We start from the raw sequence: 26,328 nt of genomic DNA, 5'->3' as shown, positions 1-26,328 counted from the left end.
TTTCCCAGCGATCACTGACGTAACTGTAAAATATGCAAAGCACAAGTGAGTGTGGGTGGGTGAATGCGTGCAAACTGTGGGATTATTGTATGTAAATGAAGTGGCGCAAAGCGCAATTTGTTATTTCCTGAGAAATAGGTCATTGCGCTAAGACGCTTCAAAAGCAGGTCTGTTTTCAGTGCTAAGTCTAAATTCAGTTCTTGCATTTGCAGTTTGGAGATTCCACAAGCATGTTGTAATAAAGTTCATGTCCAAAAAAATTCAATAATGTCCCTAGCTGTTTTATGAAGCAAGAGATTTGTTAAACTATCTATAGGTCATGGTTAATTTTTCAATTATATTAATTATTATTTACAATTGTATTTACGATCTAATTTGTATTAATATTTTTCCACCTACTGTCATAGAGTTAAGTCACTGAAAGAAGTTGGAGAGGGTAAAATTTTTGGATTTGGTATGTATGAATTTTTTTTTGACCACTTCGTTATTTTGGTTTTATTTTCAATTACTTAGAAGTGTAATTTTAATTTAGATATATTTTTGTTTTAATTTTTTCACGTTTCAATATTGTAAATTAATTACATTTTTCTAAATCAACTGGTAGAAGTGAAGTGCATGCCGATACAATCAATGTTAATACTAGCCATGATTTTTGTCAGTAGATGAGAATTATTAATAATATTTACAGTATATTCTCTATAATTTAATGGAAATACATCCAAATCCTGATGAGAATAAAATGTTCTATGCATGTGTTACTGTAATAGAAATACAGTATTTTATTCTTCTAATTTATTGCATACAGTCCATTTACACTACCAACTTCTTATGAATGTGTTGCCTTCGTTTATATCGCTGCTGCTTGAGGGAACAGACTATATAATAGGACGATGATGGCGCATAATCGGAGAAGAACCTCAGAATTAAATTGCACTTGACCCAACCCATTAGTGCTTTGCAAATTAAATTTAGCCAAACCTACTTGTGTCTTGACAGCGCATGCTTCCACGAAAATACCAAAACTTCATGGCCATGACCACTGACTTTGCATGTATGACTTAAAGCACATGACTAACAGTGGATAACTGTATAGACCGCCTTATTAACATCTGCTGGCATGATTAATCAAAGATCAATAATCTTAATCAAATTATTAATGACAATTAATCGATTATTGATTAATCATTAACATCCCTACAGACAATACAGTTTGGTTTTCTTTAAAGCTGCTTTGAATCTATGTGTATTGTGAAAAGTGCTAAACAAATTGAAGACTTCTGGATACTTCAATGGTACAAATCGCTGTGAGGGTGAACATCCCTTTAATAGGTCCGATTCTGACACTGAGAGGTCCATTCTGCAACTCGGAGAGTGCGAGAGAGAGAGGCAAAGAGTGATAGGTCTAGCTCTACATCATCTTAGGAAGTGAAGAATAAGCGTAGGAGGATGGAGAAAAAGTGAAAAAGAGTCAAGTCCTGTTTGCACAGTTTAGCTCTGCCTTGACTGCCTCTCATATGGGAACACTGAGTTCTAAGAGTGCTGGCCAAAGCCACATTCAAACCGGAAGACTAGCAAGGTCATGTGTGGCATGTTGCAGGCATGCTTGAATAGTCCTTTCCAACTATACCATCTGCCAGACCAATGGTTACTGCACCTTCTAATGTCAATACAATTATCGAGAAGCTTAAAGGCCATAGCTTAAGTAAATAAATAACTGCATACTGTTTTCTGTGAATCACAGTATGTAAGAGCATTCTATGAATAAGGACATGTTTGATGTTATCTGAAGATGTTGTTTGTACATTAATGAGACAGCCAATATGAAATTTACATATATTTTTTTTTTTTTAAGTGTGTGTTATCATGTGTAATCTGATATAATCTTTGTGAAGATAGCCTTTGGAGCTCTGAAACCTTCTAAAAAAAAACTCAGTTCAAGTTACCCAGAGCACCAATTATAAGTGCATGTTAAAGCATTGCAAGTGTGTGAAGAGTAGGGATGCACCGATACCACTTTTTCTCTTCCGATCCGATTCCGATATCGGAAATCTCAGTATCGGCCGAAACCGATCCCGATCCGATACCTGTGTTGTTTTTTTGCATAATCAGTTTACAATATCTTTACATTATTGTGTGGAACTAATTGGGTGTGCTCTTTAATATGTAAAGAAACACAAACCTCAAACTACACATTACTTCAATATAAATGTATTGCTTATTAAGAAAAAACTTTATTATTAACTAGTATACTAGATATTGTAGCAGCAAAATTAACAGTAATTCCAGTATAAGTCATCAGTAGAAAAGAAGCCGTTTTTTTTTTTCTCCAACTTGTATCTGGACTTTAAAGCATTCAGATCTCTTTTTTGTTCAATTTAGTTGTAAGATATCAGCTCACTTTTCATTCAAACAGCTATTTTTTGGAACCCATTCAACTTAAATATTATTATAATTTGTAAACAAATGATAATAATAATAATATATTATAATAGTAATATGTAGTAATATATCTCAATTGTGCACCTTTAACTTTTAAACCCTCACACATTTATTTTGACATTCTGAACTCTCCAGGAAGTCCTGTATGTGTCTGTTTGTAGGCAAGTTCACAGTAGTTTAATTCACTTTTTTTTTTTTCAAATTCTGGTAAAATGCAGCTCTGGTGCCGTTCTAAATGCATATAAGTGAACGGAACAATTGAGCATCTACATCTGAGATGTTGTTCGTGAGTAGCGCTCAAATGTTGCGCACCGCATGAAGGCTAAAAATAGCCACGAGAGTGTGTAAACAGAGCAGCGCCATTCACTAACACACTGGAGCAGCGCGTGCATTTTATATATTTATTTATAAATCACAACCTTTTGTGATTCACAGAGCTATTGCACGTCTTCAAGTGGCTTTGAATGAAATGCACGAGTCATAAGAACTACTTTAATAGTGTTTTTATGGTTCTTTTATGTCATATATTGAGCTTGACAGTAACAAGCATGACTAACACACAGTATCGGATTTGGATCGGGCTCGTCGGACCAATACTCGAGCCGTTTAAAAGCTTCAGTATCGGAGCCGATACCGATCCAGGTATCGGATCGGTGCATCCCTAGTGGAGAGTATGTTGCAGGCATGATTAAATAAAGCAGTAAGCCAAGAAAGACTGTGTTACAGTGATTTTACTGCGGTTAAGTTGTGTTCTTGGGCATGACACAAAGCCCTTTTATATAATGCTGGCAAAAACAATAAGATAAAGACATAAATGTTCAATAAATGTATCATTATTAATATTCTTATTATTATTAATCAGGGACTAAAAATGTTCCAAGGAATGAAAACCAAAAACGAACAAATATTTTTGCGGAACACAAACAGGAAAGAAGTCCCTTTCAATTGTTCCAGAGTGAAAACATTATTTTTAAATGTTAGTAACTGGATAATAAAAGTATATTTCTCAGTTGTTTCCAAGTTTTCAATGAATTATTGTTAGATATGATGCATTAATACAAATTTGATGCTGGCAAGTTCTGGCCAAGAAGCAGATCTGTTTTTAAGACAAATAATTAAAATAAAATAATAAAATAATTATTAAATGCTTGAAATAAAATTATTTGGCTCTCATTAGATGATGTTTAGTCCAAACACCCTCAAGCAGTGTGTGCATGCATGCAGGAGAGAGAGATTTTGGCTATTAAGTGATTTTAGATGGCCAGATAATATTTTAAGAAATATTTTAAATATTTTAGGGAATATATTTAATATCAAGAGTAGATTTATTGAAAATATATTATTTTTATATAGACTACTGTATACTTGTGATTGCTAATAATTCCCCCACATTTCCTCAAATAAATAAATAAATAAATAATAAAAGCTTAAAGGCTTATTTTGGGTGAGACAAGTCCTTTATTTTGAGCTTGCTTCTCCAGACCAGGTCCCTTTTTTTTCTTGAGATCTGATAACACTGCAAATGGTACATCACCCACCCTTAGCACAGAGTGCTGTCATTTAAAAAAAAGAGAAGAAAGAAAGAACGTTATTAACCATTCTTTAATATAATTCTAACTGTTTACCAATTGAAAAGGAGGCTGTGGAATGCTGAAACCAAGACAAAAAAAATACAGTTTTCTGCTCAGAACAAACTGAAATGAAAAACATTTAGTTTTTAGTCCCTGGTATTAATAGTAATTAAAATTACCATAAACAATTCTTTTGACAATGAACACTGATCAATAACATAAGGGTGATTATGTGACACTCAGATTTTTGTTTGTATCTATTACGTTTTTCAGAAATATTCAAAAAGCAATTCACACAAAAAAATTACTTGAATACACCTCTACTATGATGAACATGTTTTCAATTTCCAATTTCTGAGTTTCAAGTCAATTCGATATTTTTTCTGGAGCTTATCACAAACAATGTCTAACCGTACGTTTCCACTGGGAAGTGACGAGCGAAGGTAAGCGAGCATTTTCAATGAATTCCTATGAAAGTTGAGCGCCACACTCTCGAGGTGGATTGTGGGGTTGACGGTGGTGCGGAAAAAGCAATGAGGGCGGTTGAGGGCGTCGAAAAGTTCAAATTCCTCTGCTTTATGCAAATAAGAAATGAAAAATGCCGGCCTCCAGCCAATAACTTTTATTACTTCAGTATACAGTAAACGTAATACTGAAGTTTCTGCGGATTCAGTGCTTTAATCACATCATCATGTATATTTCTGACTTCAAACAAACTTCAAATGATGACTGCATGCATTAATTGTGACAATACTGTGGCTGGGTAAGCACACATGTAATAAATCAACACTGTTTGTAGATTGTAGGCACTCAAAAACTAAACTGGCATCTTTCCAACTTTAATCGTGCATATATAAGATGATATTATTGCTCGAATACTGAAGAAAATGAGAGAAAAAAATGCACCGGCTTTGCATATTACAAACATACCCCAAAGCGGTAGCGGTCGAACGTGTTGAGTGATGTTCAGCAGAGATTTTCCGCACCAGTGGGAATGTATGGTAAGTCGTGTAACCAAAAAACTAATTAAAAGCTGAAATTACTTAAAAAATAATTGTCATAAGTAGATTTAAATAATCTCAATTTTACTTATGAATAATAAAAGTTAATAATAATAATAACAATAATTTCTATCAAAAATAAGCAGTGAAATTATTTGGATTTAAATACAAATTGGAATTAGAAAACATTTGAAAAACCTTTGTCCAACAAATAAAAGTCAGGTGGTATAACTGACATGCATGTAGCCATTTTGTTATCAAGTGACAACAACCACGCAAAACAGAAAGGACCCCTTTAGACCCTCATTAGATATATTAATTAGGCACATTAGGAAAATTGAGTAAATCGAATATATATATATATATATATATATATATATATATATATATATATTAGAGATGCATGATTAATCGTTAAAAGATTGCGATCTTGATTCAGACACCTACGCGATCTCATTTCTAAATGACGATTCTGTATATTAATGTTCCCTTGGCATGCCTTTGTAAGGCGGTCAAATTTAAATGAGAAATTCACTTCGACGCATTTTTAAAAGTTGATCTTTTAGACATTTGCTGAGGCCACGTGACGCCATGCGAGAGACAGACATGTGAATGACGAGCTCTGCGAATTTTGCTAGTTTTTTAATTATTTTCACGTTGTGATCCGGTGAGATTCGATACACCCAATTACATACTTGCTCTTTGAGGTAAATATGGCAAAGAAGTCAATATTCTCAGACTCTGGAGACATTAAAAGACACTTACGTGTTCAAGCTAAGGCCTCTGACGGGACTGCGTGACGGGGACTCGATTTGGACGGCACGTCAGGAGAAGATATTCAGCGTCAGTTGTCCAACATGTCGGTGATGCTGACGAAGGTTCTTGCTGACTTGGAGGATCTCGCTGTAATACGTCGATCGATTACAGCGATGGAAACAAAATTCTCCGAGTTGTTTACAAGAGTGACAGAAGTTGAAAAACGAATCGATTATCTTGAGTCATTGGAAAGGGAATTAACCGCTAATCCGCCCGCAGCCAAAACAGGTTTGGAATTAATTTCGGAAAAACTGGAATATTTCGAAAATATGAGCTGAAGGAATAACATACGAATTGTTGGAATTCCTGAGCATGAAGAGGGCAGAGATATGGTGAAATTCCTGGACGAGTTTTCCTGAGTCTGCTCGACATAACAGGCCATAAACTGGAAATCAAGCGAGCTCACAGAGTACCTGCTCGCAGAACTGCTGAGGGAGATAGGCCTCGATGCATTCTGGCCAAATTTCTGAAATCATCCGATAAAGATCTCGTGTTGCGCCAGGCGAGGAGCAAAGGGAAGCTTTCTTGGAAGAACCATCATATTTTCTTGTTCCCGGACTTTGCGAATTCCACAAGAGAGAAACGCTGAAATCGGTTCAAGGAATGCAAGAAACTCTTACATCAGAAAAAGATCTCGTTTGCTCTGATGTTCCCGGCCAAACTGAGAATAGAAACGAAGAATGATCGCAAAGTATTTACATGTCCAAAACAGGCACTCTCCTTCATAAATACATTGGAGTAAGCCATTTGATGTTTCTTATATTACTGGACTGACTCGTGGTTCAGGGACTCTATTATCTGAGGAAGCTGGGTGCCATTTTTTTTTCTTTTTGTGTTGATTCCGCCTAGCGGCTGGAGTTTGTTTTATGGCATGAATCCAAGAAATTTTGAGATTGAGAGATTTTGCATTGACGGAAGATTTTTTTTGTTACACTGAAGTTTCCGGCCAGATCGAGAATGGACACTTTGGATGACCACAAAATATCTATATTTTCACATAAAGGACGTCTTTTATAAAGTTGACGGGCTGAGTAAGTTATGGTGTTTTTTTTTTTTGTTTTTTTTTTGCGCGCCCTCCGAGTTAGTTTGGCTCTTGATTATCCGAGGAACCGGGATGCCGGTTTTGTTTTTCGCGCTGGCTCTGCCTAATGGCTGGAGCTTGTTTTGTGGAATTACACTACTTCGGGACAGTTTTGGTTAAATATGTTTGTTCTTTGTGCTTATGCCTCCTAGTAGAATGATTACCTCATCTGCTGCACTCATAACAGCCAGTTCACTGAACAATTGTTTGTCTGTCCGAGGAAACTGAACGGTTTTGTATCAGCTGGAGTTTATTTTGAGGAGGAACACACCTTCAAGACAGTTCTGTGAATGAATCTACATGTTTTTTCTGTTATTCTGCCTGTTGGCTGGGGTATGTTTTACAAAGTATTTTCTGTTATTGCAATTGTGCCTCACAAAATTTGTGCAGAAGCGCCAGACTCGAGCAATCTGACGGCAAAGTTGTCGCAGGGGCTCTCGTAGACGTACATGGACTCTTTGAGTTTAGAGGGATTATCGCCGGTTGGCACTGTTGTGCGCGGGGTTAATGCGCACGTTTTTCTTTTTTCTGTTTGTTTTGTTCCGGGGGAAGTTCGGGGTTTGATTGTTGCATTAATGTGGAATGTGGTCTGTATAATTTTGTTTTTGACAAACTCATTTTTTTTATTTTTTATTATATCAATATGTCAAATGTTAATGTGAATGGGTTATATCTCTCCACATGGAATGTAAATGGGTTGGGGCACCCCATAAAACGAAGGAAGGTTATTTCTGTTCTTAAGCGCAAGAAATATGATATAGTGTTTCTTCAAGAAACGCATCTTTCCCCGCAAGAAGCTGAAAAATTTGGGAAGATATGGGGTGGACATGTTTTCTTTAGTGCTGGCTCAAGTAAGAGCAGGGGAGTCATTATATTGATTAATAAACATCTACAACTCAAATGTCTCAAAAAGATTAAAGATAAATTAGGAAGAGTCATTGTTGTGTTAGGAGAAATTCAGGGTCAAAGGTTGATTTTGGCTAATATTTACGCACCTAACACTGATGATCAGGGCTTTTTTATTAAAATGAACTGTATTCCAAAATTTAACTACTTGCTACAGTCTCTCCCTGTAGATGTCCCCCTCTCTTATTTCAAGCAATTTGATAGCATAGTGAAGTCTTTCATTTGGAGGGGTAAGCGCCCCAGACTACATTTCAATAAATTACATAGGCCGATTGACAAAGGTGGGCTAGTCCTACCCAAGATTTTGTTTTATTATTATGCATTCGGTCTCAGACATTTGGCTCATTGGTCGCTTCCACCTGAAAGAGCCCCTCCCTGGTTCTGCATTGAACAAGAACTCCTTGCTCCTATTTTGCCATTGCACAGCCTTTCCATCAAACTAAATAGAGAAGTTAAATCACATTTACACTCACTGTGGACAAAAGTGTCCAGAGTGTTTAATTCAGATATTTATCTAAATGTTGCCTCGAGCCTATGGCTAAACCCCAAACTATGCATTAATAAGTCCCCTTTTTGTTGGTCAGAGTGGATTGCGAGGGGGGTTAATTCACTCTGGGATCTTTACGAGAGCGGTGTGATGAGATCCTTTGAAAATCTGGTTCAATATTTTGAGATCCCCAGATCTCAGTTTTTTAGGTATCTTCAGTTACGCCATTTGCTCTGTACTATTTTTGGGAGTAGCATACACCCCCCCTAAAGCAGCAGATACTCTAGGAGTGGTGATTTCTGCTTTTGGAAAGGGCCATGAGGCATCAGTGTATTACTCCTTATTAATTCAGAGTCTGGGGGACAGAGTCTCAACCACTCTCAAGAGATTATGGGAGAAAGATTTAAACCTGGAATTGGAGGAGAGAGAATGGGCTAGGATTTTAAAAAACATAAAAACTGCATCGAGAGATGCAAGGGTGCGCCTTATACAATTCAAGATTTTACATCGGTTCTATTGGACCCCTTCTAAATTATATAGGCTTGGTCTTAAAGACACACCTACCTGCTGGCGATGCCAATCAGAGGAAGGAGACATGGCCCATGTTTTTTGGTGGTGCGCTGAGATTCAGGAATTTTGGTTGAAGGTACAAATTGTTCTGTGTGACGTGTTGGGCATTCGGATTTCGTTTTGCCCCAGACTCTGTGTTTTGGGTGATGGGGCGGTCATCGACGCAGGTGATAAATACATAAACAATTGGATCCTCACTAGTGCGATGATAGGCAGGCAGATTGTTTAAGGGGTTGGAAGTCGGTGGGAGCACCCTCAATTCGGGAGTGGTGCGAAGAGATGGGAAGGGTGGCAGCCTTCGAAGAGGTATCATGTAGAAGGCTGGGGATATGGGATTCTTTTATTGGGAAATGGGGTAGATATTTGACGTATGTGTGTGTGTGTGTGTGTGTGTGTATATGTATATATTTATTTATTATTTTATTCTCTGCAAATGTGTGTACTTACATAAGACCACTGGGATGTTCGTTTGAGGTGTGGTCACAGGTGTGCATATATCAGCTATTTTATAATGGCTTTAACTGTTGCTCATCCAATAAAAATTCAGACTCAGAACAATTTCATAATACTTATTTTCATCTACATCTACTACACCTGCTAGTCTCTTTGTGGAAAACTGCCCAAAATCTCCTACAAAAAATTATACAAACGCTCTGTCCAGACAGTCTCACCTAATGAGTTTTGTAACATGAGCACATTGTAATGCAAATATGCAATATTGCTAGGCAACATTCTTAGAAAGTAGAAAGTCTGAGCAGGGAACAGCGAGGGAATTAGTCACAATATATTGCCAAAACAAGCTAAAGCACTTTACCTTTTTGCTCATAGCAATGCTTCCTGGAAGCAACATAATTGCTAATGTTAGCATGTACCATTAACTCTTAGATTTGTGTTTAACTCTCTATCTAGTCTGATATGCTATAGGAGAGCTTGTTTACATCTCATACACAAAATCTATTAAGTCACTTGCCTAAAATAAAAGCATGAAGCTTGCTGTTGTCTTTCTCTGAAATGCTTCTTAATAGTTTAAAGTCAGACCACAGATTCAACAACAAAACTTTCTCTTCCCTCTTCCAATCAGAAACTTCTAGAGCTTCTTGAAAACCTTCAAATGTGAGAAGTGCCTTTTAACTAAGCGTATCTCTGAGCAGAAGAGATCAGCCATATTGGAAAGCCATAAGTGCAGGCGGCTATTTCCTTCTATCTTGGTGCTTTCTGATGTCTGTTAGTGGCTGCAGTCAAGGCAGCAGGAGGTTGAAAGCTGATGGCACTATGTCCCTTAGCACTGCCTGTCCTCCACTTACTGTGCGCAGAGGAGTTCACAGGGGGCTATGATCAAAGGCAGGCCCTTAAGGAGCTCTGCTGAGGGAGCACACACACACTTACCTACAACTGTCATGGTGGCACTCTGCTAAAATCTGGCAGGGGGTTTTACTGGTGGCAGGTATATAAAGCAATTACTATCCTACATCTGTTATAAACAGCTTAATGCACACAGTCCTGGAAAAAACATACAGAAGGCAGCAAGGAGAGAGGAGAAAGCCAACAGATACATTTTTGGTTTTCTAAGGCTACGTTCATAAGCATGTTCAGGATTTACAACTTAACAGTTGGGAATCTCAAATTATTTTGTACATAAAGTACATAAATCAGCAAACAGGAGCAGATGAAATAATGTCTGTATGGATAGGTAACCAAAGACAACCCTCCTCTCTAACTTGCAATAGCCTTGAGTGATCCCTGTAACCATAGTGACAAACAACAACAGTAAATACAGACTTTATAATTTATTTTATGGATTTAATTTGTGTTCTTAACAGCATTTTGGGCAACACACGCTTTTCATTCTATCAGAGATGTGGTCAAAAACAACTGTATTTATTTTTTTCAATTCAAATATCACAAACACAATGGCACTACTTTCTGCCAATTGTCTTAACTTGAGAGAGGTAGACAGCACTAACATTAGTGATTAACAGCAAAAATAATCAGTGAAACATACATATATCAATGACATAACAAACAACTAGTTGTCGACTAAGGCTTGGAAAAAATTTTTGTTGGATACTTTGCTGATTGTCAATAATGGGACAGAAGTGTGAACGTGTCAAGAGTGAAGATGAAAATTCAAAGCATGCAGTAAAGAAGAGCTTTTTCGAAATGCTCAACTTTCATAGAAGAAAACACCATTCTAGTGTGGATGAGAGGTGGGATTGTAATAAAATCAATCCGTTTCCAAACAAAAACGTGTTGGTGTGGTCATGGCCTAAAAGGTAACAGAATGTGGGTGTCACTCTCTTTCATAACATACCTGTCAATGAACATAACTTCATCAAGCACTCCAAACAGGACTGACAGTCGTACACTGTTGAGTAAACGTAGCTCAAGAGAAAGCAGAGATTGTGGGGAAAATAAGTGTGTGTGTCTCAGAGTAAGAGTGTGTTTTTAGATGCGAGTTAATTGGATAGAGGAATAGAGGGAGAAGAGTAAGCTAAAAATTGATAAATTCCCAGCAAGATGTCACAGTGGCCAGTCACGACCAGCTCCTGTCACCAGTGTCATTGTGACAGGGGTATGTAGAGCTTTCTAATTGGTCAAACTGCAAAGACTTCTAGAGAAGCAAAATGACAACTGACAATGGATCCACACTTGCTGTCAAGTCACACATCCACAAACCGCCCACATCCTGTACCTAAGGTGCCTCTGTTATACATCGCAAAAAAATTTAGTTTGAAACTCAGAGCTCCCTTTGGCTTCAGTAATACGGCATGCTGTCACAGCTGGCCAATCAGTGCCAAAAGCTGCCTCTATGAACCTGAGGATTCAGTGTGTTTGTTTAAGCGTGAGAAAAAGCTGTGGGGGGCGTATGTGTGTATCTGAAAGCGCGCAAGAGAGCGACCCTACTTTCTCTATTCTGCTTTGTCGCCATTTTCCTGGCCAGGGTTTAAGGCACTCCCATCCACCCCCAAAACAAGAATGCCTCTCTGCTCCAATTAAAATTTCTTTGGCACAATTTCTCTGTGGTTATCTTTTCACTTTGTATCTGTCTGTGGAAGGTGCTTGCCAGTATGCTCCATTCATTCAGTGATCAATCCTACCATGCACACAAAAGTCCTGGAGGACCCCACAAGCACAAACTCGCTTTTTACTCTCTCTCTCTCTCTCTCTGTCTCTCTCTCTCTCGCTCTTACCAGACAAATAGAGCCATACAGAATTATACAATCAAGAGGATGTGCATGCAAGGCTCCTCTGAATAATGAATCCCTCCTTCGCAGGGGAGGTCTGAATTAGTATATATATATATATATATATATAAAACATACCATTATATTAGTGCCTTGATGACCAAGCCCTGAATGTAGGCAACATCTCTCTCTTGTGCTGGGTTTCTCTAGCTAGGTGAGGAAGGAGTCCCAGGAGATATTGTGAGTTGATAAGGTGCTAGCTTAATTGGCACAGGGCAGGACGGAGGACAGGAGAAAAGGAGAGGGAAGGAGACAGGGGTGGGGGTAAGGTTCAGGGGCCACAATTATTTTCCTGGCAGAGCCGATAGCACCACAGGGACCACACACACACACATACACACACACACACGCACACACACACGAGCATGCTTTTAGGCATGTCACTGTGCTGCTTCATGGAGTAGTACACTGAGGCATTCTTACTCTCTTACAAATTCAGAATACGGAGATCTCAGCATTGCATAATAACAGCAATCATTCATGTAAGCAGGCATGCCCACTTGCAAGTGCATGTCTGCACTAACATTGTACATGCACTAACACAACATTGTACACCCACTCACAGACAACACGAATATCAAAACAAGAGTGAAAAAAGAGGCTAAATCGCATATAAACACAAACATACCCACAGAGCAAACTGCTGGACCCAAAAGTGATTTTCATGAACATCACTGACTATATGTACGTATGGAGCAGTGTCACAGTTCTTTCAATCACTCAAATGCAGTGGTTCTCAAACTGTTGCATCACCAGACTGACCTCGGGGGTGAGCAAGAAAATAAGTCATGGCAGAAACTTAACATTGTTACAAATATACCTGTTTGACATAGATAACTTCAGGTCAGAGTTTTATAAAAAAATAAAATAAATAAAAATCACTTTTGCATAGTACTGATTATTACAAATGACCGTAGCGATAACAAACACTTCTGACATCAAATTGCTTTAATGGAGCACAACAGTGTCTGCCCTTCTTTTTTTTCTTCTTCTTTTTTTGCTGTCTTGGTTCCTGAAGTATTTTCCCCTATAATTTATTTCCCTTAAGGATTTCATAAAATCCTTCATAAGAGTTCTAAGCCATGAACCAAACCCATCAGCCCTGAGGTGAATCACAACATTACAAACTTTGATTTGAAACAAAAAAAGTATTTAAAAATCAGACAAAAAGACAAGTACACGACTGTGTACTTACAGTCTATTAGGAGGGAATGTACAATTCCATGAAGCACTGTGAATGATGTAATAAAATAAAAAAAAACGATTGGAAGATATAAAACTTGATTTAAAGTTGCAGATTAAAAGTATAGAATAAAATATTTGAAGAATATTGCAAAAAATTCAATTTAGGAGCGTTTCAGAGCTCTTTTGTTTAGGTTTGTTTGAAGCAATTCACTGATTGGTGGATTTTCCCCTTCAAGATCATGGACAGTATGGTTATTTAACAGGAATTACATTTTTATGAAGTTGAAAAGATTCCAACCTCAGAGAACACTGTAGGCTGCCTTAAAAGATAAGTTATCATTAACTAAGAGCTTGTCCATGGAAAAATGTAGTGGGATTTTTTACTCCAGAACCTGATTCCTGCACTCTTTTGATGCAAGGTGACCGTTAAAAGGCTAAAGTAGCCTTATACAGAGCCACTCACAAAAAAACAAAACAAATGATGAGGCAATGAGAGGAGGTAACCAATCTTATTTATTAATAAAATGTTTATAAATATTATTTATTTATATATTATTTACAAAGTAAAAATAGTAATTATGTCTTTACTATTATCATATTTAGGAGAAATAGGCTAATTGGAGTACTTGTCAACAACAGTGCTTGTTTTCAGCACAGACTGAAAACCTTGGGAACACAAATTTATTTGATTCACAAGCTCTCCATTCTATACCAATTCGATTTATTAGGCAATATTTTAGTTTCAATTTTAAAAGGCCTGATTATTACATAATAGGCTGATTGTGACGTTAATTGTGAATGTGATGTGTTCCACTATCACTTTATTTTCACATTAGCACAATTCCATACATTTTTGGTCAATAAGATACTAAAACAATCTATGATAACATAATAAGAGAGGTGGAAATTATACATATTAAATAGCTATTTAGCATTTTATGTTATCATTTACACAGAGAAACTCAAAAGATTTCTTTCACAGTAAATCAAATAAAAATCATGCTTCCACTGTAAAAAGACAAATTAATATATCGATCTTGGGAATTTAAGAATCAATATCAGATTTTTCTAGTTAGGATTGTAATGTATCGGAAAATCTGTGTTTATCAAGCCCTTCATCAGAGTAAAACAAAATTCACACCGCCCACTCGGGCTAAACTTCTAGGCCTCAGTCTAAACTCATATCAAATCAGTGCCAGGGGAGTGAAAAAATTATAGCTCTCCAACTGGGTAAAAGAGTCATCGATCACGTCGGCCAGTGTCATTACCGTGACAAAGCTGCACTCAGCGATTCAGCGCATATTCTTTTTGAGCAGAGTTCAGAGGGGGACAGAGAGTTTATCGAGCGTCCATTACACAATACACCTGATTCTATACAGTAATACTCTCGGCTCTCTCTGCCAGCTCTCCAATCAATGCAATTCAGCTTCAATCAGTTCTTTTATACTGAATTCAATGGATGGGTTATTGCCATTATTCACCGTATGGATGGAGGGGCTGCATATGACAAACAACAGTATGCAGCTCTCCTCAAGAGACAACCACAAAAACTCATCACTTCGCCCTGTTTTACAGTCACAACTGTGCTAAGTCATTCTCATTATTTGAGATCCAGGGTAAATACTCAAAGGCTGTTATGGTTATGCTGCCACATTAAAAATGTATTTTAAATGAAGTGGAGGAGAGAATAAGATTTAAGAACAGAGAGGCAGCCGATGACACAGGTCAACAATCCCAGACAGAAACACTGATGCAATCTCAACAGAGCAAACAACATCAAATCAAGATAGTTTTCAGATTCATCAGATATTCCCTGCTTTGATTGTCTCTCTTATGAATGCAGCCCATAACATTTATACAGGTGAATTAATGGGAATGTGGCTGCCTATTCAGAATGACAGAGAGTGGGTGAAATGAGATATGAGAGAAGGAACACATCAAAGACCTGGGGAGCTTGTATTTTCCACTGAGTTCTGCCCCATAACCTGCCCAGGAAGTGTACGTGTGTGTCTCGACAGCTTAAACTGGAGAGAGGCACATAAAAGCTCCTCTTGGTTCTGGGGTCAATTACATTTAAATTTGACCAGCTCACGAGGTGCACTGAAACTCAATATGCAATTAGAACGCACACATATTATGTATACTCAGAGAAAAGTCAAAGAATGTATTCTCTCTGTCTAAATTTAAAATCCCAGGTTGGCTTCATAAATTGTGACTTTCTAAGCTCGTGTTTTATAGAGATCCAAAGTCATCAGAGAGAGTGACTGGATAAAGTCTTTCAGACTCCACTTTTTGTGCAGAAACTGCAGATCAGTCAAAAAGTTTGGAAAGCTAATCAACGGAACTGGCAGCAAACACCTTTGAGAGTTTTGTTCACTGTAGTGGAATTAAGACTTCGTTTCCATGCTGCCAAGCCTATCAGAAGTGAGAGGTGATGATTGTGTTGATATGTGTGGTGCTAATGAATAATGACGATAAATTTGATGAAAATTATCACTCGCCTGAGTGATGTACAAGGTTCACACAATTATTTCTGCATCAGATTTGTGTAATAAGACGGAAATCAGTACCAAAGAGTCTCAGACTTGATATGGGATAAATCAACAACAACAAAACTATTAAAAATAGTCATCCCCTTCACCAAAAACAGTAGGGATGGACTGATAGAGAAATTCTGGCTGATATCTATAGCTGATAGTTTTGTTATGGCAAACAACAGATGTGATGGCAAATATTTTATATATAAAATACTATATATTAGGACTGGCCAATAAAACAATATTGACATATATTGGGGAAAAAAAAATATGACATCAATGATAAACTTTTTAGTAATTTTCGATATTTAGCATATGTTCGACATCTAGATCCAATCAGGTGCAAGTCGCAGAAAACGTGAGTAGTTTGAAGTTATACACGAAACTAGCTAATTGAATCACAGTCATTAAATCAGCCTGTTAGGAAGTATTAGCTGGCTAGCAGCTACATCGCCCTGTTGTCATGTAAACCAGTAATGAGGCTAGGTAGCCGCAATCTAGCTATCTGGCTAAAATTATATTGTTGTGTACCGAACAAGACATCATTCACAATGCATTACAACTATAGAATGAACACAACAAGAACTCAGATATCAGCACCACTGCTGTTTATATATTTTCTATTTCGTTAAACATTTTTTCATTATCCAAAGCGCTGTCACGTCTGCTAAATTGTTGACACAATTATGGCCAATATCAATGTGGACACCAATATATTGTGCATCTCTACAAAGAAGAAAATTAGGGATCAGTGACAGAATCTGTTAATAAAACAACGAAAACAATACTTACGTCTCCTTGAAGCTGCAGCTAATCTTAGGAGAGCTTGATAAATCGGTCAGTCAGTTAGTTGATTTGTCTTGGGTGGAAGTGTGTGAATCTCAGCATGTGTTCAGACACCTGTAATGAGGACAGAGAGGACATGTGGTGAGACTTTGATAGATGACTCCTTGCTCAGTTGCATCATGGTACAGTCAATATTTGCACTCTCTCATTTGCGAAGTGTCTGTCTCAGGCAGTGCACTCTTCTCTCCTAAACTATCACCTGAAAAGTGCTTTGTGTATATGTGTGTGCTGATGCATAGGTATTGACAAACCACGCAGAGATAAGAACCTCCCACTGACCAATCACAGAGAGACTCTGGCAATTCTGTCACACAATGTTTATGTTTGCTGATCCAGTAGGAGAAAGATCCAAGAGGGTTATTTAAACAAGGTGAAAGCAAGAGTGAAAGGTAAAGCATGATGTTGTGCTGGTAGATTTGATCCCAATCATTGGACGAATGCAAAGAGGGTATGAGCTATGAAGACATACATACACAGAGAAAGGGCAATTCAGTTGAGCCACACAGGGGTGATTCTCACGAAACCGGTTCAGAAAATGTCCCGGTCCTACTTTACTCCAAAGTCAACAAGAAATAAACAGAAATATATATTTTGCATATATAGAAATTAAAGGCTATTTTTAGGGCCATTAAGATATTTTACATTGTGACATTATTTTTATGACAGTACATTTTATCCCCATTATGTCATTATGATATTCTCATTAACACAACGTGAAAAAACTTATTATTAAAACTATATTATTTAAATGGTATTTATACATCGTAGTAGTGCTCCCTTGGTACTGCATTTCATTTTCACTGATTTTAATAAAAAAATAATTGTACATCATCTTAAGAAGAAGAAAAAAAAAATGGTTATGAGAATCATCATTAAAAACAATGGGAATAGTAAAAGTAAAACTTCCAAAAGAGTTACGATAATGTGAATTGTGTAATAAAATGTGCTTCAGTGTCCTGAAAATACTGTCACAATTAAAAAAAATCTTAGTCCCAAATGTTGACTTAATTTTCTTTATGCAAAATATAATAGCAATTTATTTTGGTACTGATTTGAATACAAATTTCAATACCAATTTCAAAATTCAATATGACAAACATATTTCTTATGAAGGCAAATCAGTAGCAAAACTCGAGAGCTTGCATATTTGGATTTAAGAACTTGTACAATAAATATTCATACTCGTAAGTTGAAATTTACACTTACAGAACCGATGTGAAAACTTGTAAAATACAAATTTGAAGTTGAATGTTGCAATCTGCACTCAAGGACAGTAATTCAAAGCTTGTGTTCTGAATTTACAATTGCAGACAAGTAGTCAGAAATGTGTAAAATTACATTCACATAAATAATTCTACAGACAAAAACTTGTATTACACATTAACTTTTGCACTTTAATTCATTTTCACAGTACAACCACAAATCTGGCACTGCAACTTTAAATCTTCACACCTTGACTTTTGCAACTACTTTTACAAAAAACCTATAGTAAGACTCACTTGTAAAATCCTGATGCGAGAGAGCAAGACCAGTGTTTGAAGGGGGAGGGGTCAATGAAGTCATTTTATTGGTCGATGCCTTGCCAGTGAAATGGGACGTTTTTGTACGCGATGACTTCACGCCACAGTGCCAGCCCGTGCCTTTTTGTTAGGGCAAAGCAGAGCCGGTGTTATGGATCAACTGGGGATCGTGTTAACTGGGGATGTGCGTGTGCATGTGAATAATTTCACTTGCCTTTTCAGCAGATTCGTTCAATGTGAATTGCCAAGGAGAAAAGAAAAGACGTTTTGCACATTATATATATATATAATGCTGGTATCATTATTAACCCACTTTGTTTCATTGATGTCTGTTCTAATGAATCTGACACAGTATAAGATCTGGTTTGCCATGTTAATGTGGGACACTGATTTGGATGGAAACTGGCAATTACACTTGTCAGAGCAGTAAATCGCAAGTGGAATTATTTTATTTGCAACATTAATATGTCAATAATATACTTTCAAATGCTACTAGTCCAGTGGTTAATCCTACTGGCAGTACATTCAACGGCCTGGGTTCAAAACCAGGTCAGACAGGATGCATTTGAAGCTTTGCTGCAGATTTTAATGTATTTTTACAGGATTCCTACAGCATAAGGCAAGTTAGATTTAAGACTTTTTAATGCCACTCGGAATGAAATTTAAGACCAACTTTACAATAACCAAAATTAAAAAAAAAAAAAAAAAACATAAATTAGGGTTAGGGACAATTTTGCCCAAATGTTTATTGTGACATAAAACGTGACTTTTTTGGTCCAGTGAAAAATTTAGACATTCTACTACAAATGTAACTTTCTAGAGTGGAACACATGGAAAACAATAACATAAAATGACATAACCATGAATCATCAGTAAAAAGGAACAATTGGCTGAGAACTACAGTACTGTGCAAAAGCACATAAGATGATTCACAAAAGCATTTGTCTTAAGATGGTTATTTATATCTTCAGTTTTAATGTGTCAATAGGAAATATAAATGTTAGACTCCCAAACATTACTTTTGCAAATAGAAAAGAATAAAATAGAAGAACAGGAAGCCCTGCAACAGATGTCATGGCCCCCACAAATCCCCCCACTGAACATCGTGTCAGTCTGAGATTACATAATGAGACAGAAGCTATTGAGACAGACTAAATAGATTGAAGAACTGTGGCAAATTCTCCAAGAAGCTTGGAACATCCTATCTGCCAACAACCAAGAAAAACTGTGTCCAGGTGTACCTAGGAGAATTGGTGCTGTTTTAAAGGCAAAGGTGGTCACACCGAATATTGATTTAGCTTTTTTTGTGTTTACTGGACTTTGAATGACATTAAGTGATAAATGAAAACTATTTATGTCATTATTTTTTAAAAACATCCTCACTATGCAACATTTTTCACAAGTGCCTAAAACTTTTGCACAGTACTGTATATTTCTCGTATTCGTTATGTGCTTACATGGTGGAATGCATTTAATGCATATTCAAAATACACAATTAAAAAGCCAATAATAATGTGTCACTCAGGCAAATTTCTTGTGTGTGTGTGTGTGTGCACATCTGGGCATCTGGGCAATAACAACGTGATATCTGATGGTATCAGATGGTAATACCATGGTACTCTGAGATACAATTACCATATTTATGTACTATTCTGTATATACGTGTTGCTTCAAAGTACTTCAAAGAATACAATGGTACTATCATGGTAATTTCGTATGATTACCATATTTATATACTGTAAAAAAAAAAAAAAAAAAAAAAACATTTAAATGGTGCTTCAATGTAATTCAAAGAATACTATGGCACATCACTATATGATTAACTTCTTCATATACCATTGTCTTAACATGGTGTCCCCAAGTAATGGAACATGTCGAAAAAACATGGTAATGCCATGGTACTTTTTTGATGTTTTCATGTTGCTACTAAATGTTTTGACTCTTTTGGTGGTAAAATGTGTTTACTTGCAGTGCCGTTCACAAGCTGAACACATGTTGATCTTAATAAAGACCTTCATCACTGGCAAACAATAGGACGCATTTGCAGGTTTGGTTTCCATTGATTGTAGATCCAATGCAACCAGTGTTATCTTAATTTTCCGTATTTTAAAATATTCCGTAAACTTGTTACCAAGTGAGAACAGCAGTTCAGCAGCACGTGTGTGAGCTTTCGGAGTCATTCAGGTTAAATCACGAACCGATTCAGACTGCTTTGCTACCACGTTTGACCAATTCATTGTAAAGAACCGAATCAGTTGAACAATTCATTTGTGAGTCAGATATCTTATGTTCTGATTCAAAACTGGCGATAGTAAACAATGATGTGATGTATGATGTAGCGGTGTAGCTTTTGTTAAAGCTACCTACCTAATCAAAAATATAGCTTTGCTACTGACAAGCTACTTGATTTAAAAACTAGCGAAGCTACCACCTCGCTACTCAGAAATGTAGTATTTGTAGTGAAGCTACTGCCCATCACTGTTAAATAGCCAATATTCTTTGAATTTTCACTTCACCATGTCGTCGCTTGCTAGCAGAGAGTGCATCTGCTCCGAGCATCCCGGCCACAAATAAAATATGAGTGTTGTTAGTTCCGCTATCCTGATCTGCGTGATGTTAATGCAAGAGGCATTCAGTAAATTATTTAAAAAAATAGATGTTACAGATTATTTTAAGATTTTAAATAGCAATGTTAGAAAAAAAAAAAAAAAAAAACTATTAATAAAACCCTACTTCCCATGTCTTGGCATTTTTAAGACTTGAAAGATTGATTTAATAAATGTTAATATCAATTAAGGCCTTATTTTTACATTAATGAATTTTATGACATTTAAGGATCCGCGGGAACCCTGTTTTAACAGATATAATGAAAACAATTTTGTAAAACACAGACAAACAATTTATTAAACTGTTTTAAATAAATCAATTAAAATTGTAACTGAATCTGACAGCAAGCAATTACAGTGTAGGGGGTAACAGCTGGGTCTCCAATATGAATACTGAGGAATAAAAATTCAGACTCAGTTTTGCACTCAATTGAGAGAGAGTTTACTGATTGTTCTCTGCGGTTCCAATAAGTATCACAAGTCAATGGGGTTCAGAAAGACAGAAGGAGAATGAGAAAAAGAAGCCAAAAAGAAACACATGACAAAAAAGTACCCATTCAAAAATATTCAAAAGCAATTATAGTTATATGCAAATTGAATTAGAGGTGTCACAATACAACACTTTATAAGATTTTGATAGGTCACTTCAAACATATCAGCAGTTTAAAAATGTGGTCTGTTTCCACCTTCGTGCAAACAATAATTAGTTAGCCATAACATTAATCAAGTTCCCATCATTGGTGTTACAGATAAGGCACCATAAACAATCCAAACACTGAATGAGTTAGACATTGCATCGGGTAGGCGCTATCTCCACTAGGACGGGAGGAATTCTCCCTAATCTTTGGTGGAATGCAGAGACTCCACACCATCTGCGGGAAATTAGGACAGAGCAAGGAGAAAGACAAAGAGAGCACACACACACACACAAGGCCTAATAAGACACATAGTCACCCAATATGACAATAAAATCACAAAGAAATTCAATGTTTCAGTTCAATGATCACATGAGGTAGATATGTTGTATGCAATAGTTGCTTTTACAAACCATATAAAAACATGGATAATAAGATCATAACTAAAATCTCTCATTCAATTACTAATGATTAAATTAAAATAGAATCAAATGGTTATAGAATAGGTGATTATGTAATAATTATAACAGATATATATTTTTGTGAATAAATTAGAATGCATTTGTTTCAGCAATTAATGACCTTAAACTTAAACACAATGAAACTCTTACTTGTACTGAATAAGTGATCAATTAAATAGTTGTAACTCACATGTGTATCCACTCTCTGGGAGCCGGGCTAAATGAGTAAGCACTGTTAATGGCATTCCTGACCTGGGTCAGACCCTCAGTCACACCTCAGAGGACAAATACACAAATGACCCGGAACATTATACTGTATTCCCTGTATACACATGACTGTGTGGCAACACACATCTCCAATGCCATCATTAAGTTTGCTGATGATATGACGGTGGTAGGTCTGATCACTGACAATGATGAAACAGCCTACAGAGAGGTGGTGCACAATCTGACACGGTGGTGTCAGGAGCACAACCTCTCCCTCAATGTCAGTAAGACCAAGGAGCTTGTGGTGGACTTCAGGAGAAAAGACAGAGAACACAGTCCCATCACTATCAATGAAGATTTCTCACAGGACCCAGAGAGGAAACTTTAACCAGGACGTCAACACACACCTGCACATGGACATGGATAAGCATACATAATTGTAAACAGCATTCTGGTGTTTAACATGGGGAATGCCATTGGCACAACCACAAAAAACGCAACATTTAAACTAAACAATTAACATTTAAGTTAAACAGCACCGTTCTCAGCTTCTCCTCCACAAATACACAAACCAACCTCTGCAGAGTATCAAAGTCCCAGTGAGAGCCACTCTCCACTGACTAATTCAATATTGATAGAGAAACTAAAAGCATGGCTATCATTCTGCAGTATGTACAGAAGACAGAAGAAGTATGTTTACTGTGGAGCACCGGTGGAGAGAGTCAGTAGCTTAAAATTCCTCGGTGTCCACGTCACTGAGGAACTCACATGGTTCGTCCACACTGGGGCCGTTGTGAAGAAGGCTCACCAGCGCCTCTTCTTCCTGAGACGGCTGAGGAATTTTGGAATGAACCACCACATTCTCACACGGTTCTACACCAGCACTGTAGAGAGCATCCTGACTGGCTGCATCACCGCCTGGTACGGCAACAGCCCTACTCTCAACCGCAAAGCCCTGCAAAGCGTGGTGCGAACTGCCAGACACATCATTGGAGGTGAGCTTCCCTCCCTCCAGGACATGTATACCAGGCAGTGTGTGAAAAAATCTCAGAGGATCATCAGAGACTCCAAGCCACCCAAGCCATGGGCTCGCTCTCACTGCTACCATCAGGCTGGCGGTATCGCAGCATCAGGACCCGCGCCAGCCGAATCCATGACAGCTTCTTCCCCCAAGCAATCAGACTTTTGAACTCTTGATCTCTCACAATCAATATACATCAGCACTGCACTTTATTAATCTCACACTGGACTGTCATAAATGATATTCTCTCTTAACAACACACTGGCAACTGACTATCAACCGACAGCCTGAATGTCAATACAGCACAATAAAACCTACTGTATATTTTATATATACTATTTTGTATTGTATACTGTGTATTCTACATTGTGTGTATTGTATACTGTACATTGCATATTATTATTTGTATATTACGTTGTGTGTAATTATGTGTATATTACATATGTAAATTGTGTTGTGTAAATCTGATGTTTATTGTAAACTGGTATATGTCTCATCACGGTCATGATTGCTTTGTTGCTCGGAACTGCACTCAAGACTTTCACCCACTGTTGTACTTGTGTATATGGTTGAGTGACAATAAAGGGATTTGATTTAATGCACATGACTAAAAATGCTTTGATTACCTTTTGATTATAACAATTACTAGTAAATGTATTCAACTCATCAATAGGCTGAAGAGACAGGGATAAATCCACCCCTTCAACAGTATAATCTATTGAATTTTCTGAGAATGCTTGAATTACTGAGAAAAAAAAAAATTACTTTGCTTTCCATACATAGATAAGAGGCTTTTTAAAATGAACAAACCAATTTAAGATTGAACATTTTACCAAACAAACAAAATCATTAAGTTTCTGAAGAAATTTCTCATGCTTTCTCAGAGTTTATTCTTATTTATTCTCACCCATTGGTCAATTTGACATTTGTACTTGCTCTCCACAAAAAAAAAAAAAAAAAAAAAGAAAGAAAAAAAGAAAGAAAAAAAAGCACTGTTCTGAAAGATTATCTTTTGGCAGTGTCATGGGTAGTTATAAACATACGACATAGCACATAACCTTTGAAAATTAAAGGATGCTTTTATAAAAATGTTAATAAAAATACAGTCATTCACAGGGGATTTGAACACAGGTTAATATGCACGGTTAGCAGACAAGCTACCGCTAGACCAACAGAACCAATCAAAAGAGATCAATCAATTTATCAAGGTACTATTAAAATAAATAAATGTAATTTAAGTGCATAGGCCAACTATTGAGACATTTCAGCCTATGATGCTTTAATTTTGCAAATAAAATAATTCAACTTGTGATTTACTGCTCTGACAAGTGTAATAGGTCATTGGTTTGATTGGGAACTGGCTATGTTAACATAGGTAACCATGTTAACCTGTGAAGCCGTTAAAATCGCTCTTGAACTGTGTCAAATTCATTAGAACAGTCATCAATGAAACAAAGGGGGTAATAAAGTTACCAACATTTTTTTTATAATGTGCAGAACATCTTTTCTTTGCTCCTTGGCAATTCACATTGAACGAATCTGCTGAAAAGGCAAATTCCATTCTTGAATGCAGCTTACGTAAACACCATCTAAAAAACGTGTCCAAATGGGGTCAGATGAACTCAAAACAAGCCTTCATACAGGGCTTCCTTAAGAACAATTAGTTGAATAGTTGTTCAAACAACGCACCGACTTGTTGATTTTAACATCCGTAGTTACAGTACAGATTTGGCTTACCAAAACAAGGAGATTTCAATAGTGATCATCTTTGCAATAACCAGCGTGCATTGGGAGTTATGTGTTGCTGTGCATTTGTGCAGTAGCTTTATTCAGTGGCTGGTAATGCACAACAGGATGCCGACAGAAAACAAGCTCATGTGGAGAGAGAATGATACTGTGAAAAAGAAAGGGAGATATGCATAGAGGGAGAGAGAAAATGAAGGGAGGGCACAAAAGACAACAGAGGAAGAACACAGGAAGACTCCTTTGTTCTTGTTGTTGCAGATTGAGAGTTTAATGTTTAATGGAACTAAGAGAGACATCGAAGATTTCTCACAGGACCCAGAGAGGAAACTTTAACCAGGACGTCAACACACACCTGCACATGGACATGGATAAGCATACATAATCGTAAACAGCATTCTGGTGTTTAACATGGGGAATGCCATTGGCACAACCACAAAAAAGGCAACATTTAAACTAAACAATTAACATTTAAGTTAAACAGCACCGTTCTCAGCTTCTCCTCCACAAATACACAAACCAACCTCTGCAGAGTATCAAAGTCCCAGTGAGAGCCACTCTCCACTGACTAATTCAATATTGATAGAGAAACTAAAAGCATGGCTATCATTGCTGGAAGAATCCCAGTACCAAAAATCTCCCAACTCTACCCTCCCGGCCCCTGAACTCCTCTCTTTTCCACTTATTTGACTCTATTTCCTCCATGATTCTTTGCTTGCTCCCACTATATGCAAAAGACTTCTTCAGAACAGCATACTACCATAATTTTATTTTTTCTGCAGTATGTACAGAAGTATGTTTACTGTGCACAGTATGCCAATTTTCTGTATGCATAGAATACCCGGATGACCTACTACATTTTCCAAAATGTGCAGAAAAACTGCAGTGCACAATGCAATGCATAAAGTGTAGTGCACTTGCAACAAGGTCCCTTGATCTTCCATTTCTAGTGTGATGAATGAAATGGGAGTAATATCAGGTGCAATCTCCTTTGACCCCTTACTTAATATTTGAGCTGACTAATAAATGTTTATGATGTAACTGGATTTTTTTCCTCACCACTACACCACTTGCTGAAATTAACATGTTTGTAATCAGGTCAAATATAATGAGATCATTTGCCAACAACATAGCATGCTACTCTTTGAAATGTTTATCACTGCATTATGCAAACTATTTCACACACTATTAAAAAAACAGTAGGCAGTTTATGCAGTATAAAATAAACAGTGCACTATTTTACTCTGTGGTCCATTCATTTGCACATCATTTGCCATAACCCACCTCTCCAGTGAGTGGTCTCTTCTCAATGTGATAGCACAAAGTCTATAGTTCGTGCAGGGTGTTAGTAGATTGACTAAATTCCCTTAACCTGTGGAGAGTGTTCTGACTGGCTGACTGTTTGACAGCACTGGAGACAATCGAAATCACTTATATTAGCTTCCTGATCT

At 37.1% G+C, this 26,328-nt stretch overlaps 1 protein-coding gene across 4 annotated transcripts in view; it reads right to left on the bottom strand.

The window, feature by feature from the left end:
* The window catches only part of LOC127414193 (bifunctional heparan sulfate N-deacetylase/N-sulfotransferase 2-like), a 238,230-nt gene that overhangs the window by 41,979 nt on the left and 169,923 nt on the right, over positions 1 to 26,328 (bottom strand). For all 4 annotated transcript variants that reach the window (XM_051652018.1, XM_051652017.1, XM_051652016.1 and 1 more), the window contains one exon: positions 16,631 to 16,738. The gene's annotated coding sequence lies outside the window, so the exon portion shown is untranslated. The remainder of the gene's footprint in view (positions 1 to 16,630; positions 16,739 to 26,328) is intronic.

Source organism: Myxocyprinus asiaticus, chromosome 23 (genome assembly GCF_019703515.2).
Source record: "Myxocyprinus asiaticus isolate MX2 ecotype Aquarium Trade chromosome 23, UBuf_Myxa_2, whole genome shotgun sequence".
Lineage (NCBI taxonomy): Eukaryota > Metazoa > Chordata > Actinopteri > Cypriniformes > Catostomidae > Myxocyprinus > Myxocyprinus asiaticus.
Note: the sequence above shows the minus strand (reverse complement) of the source record. Positions and strands in the feature narration are given on the sequence as shown.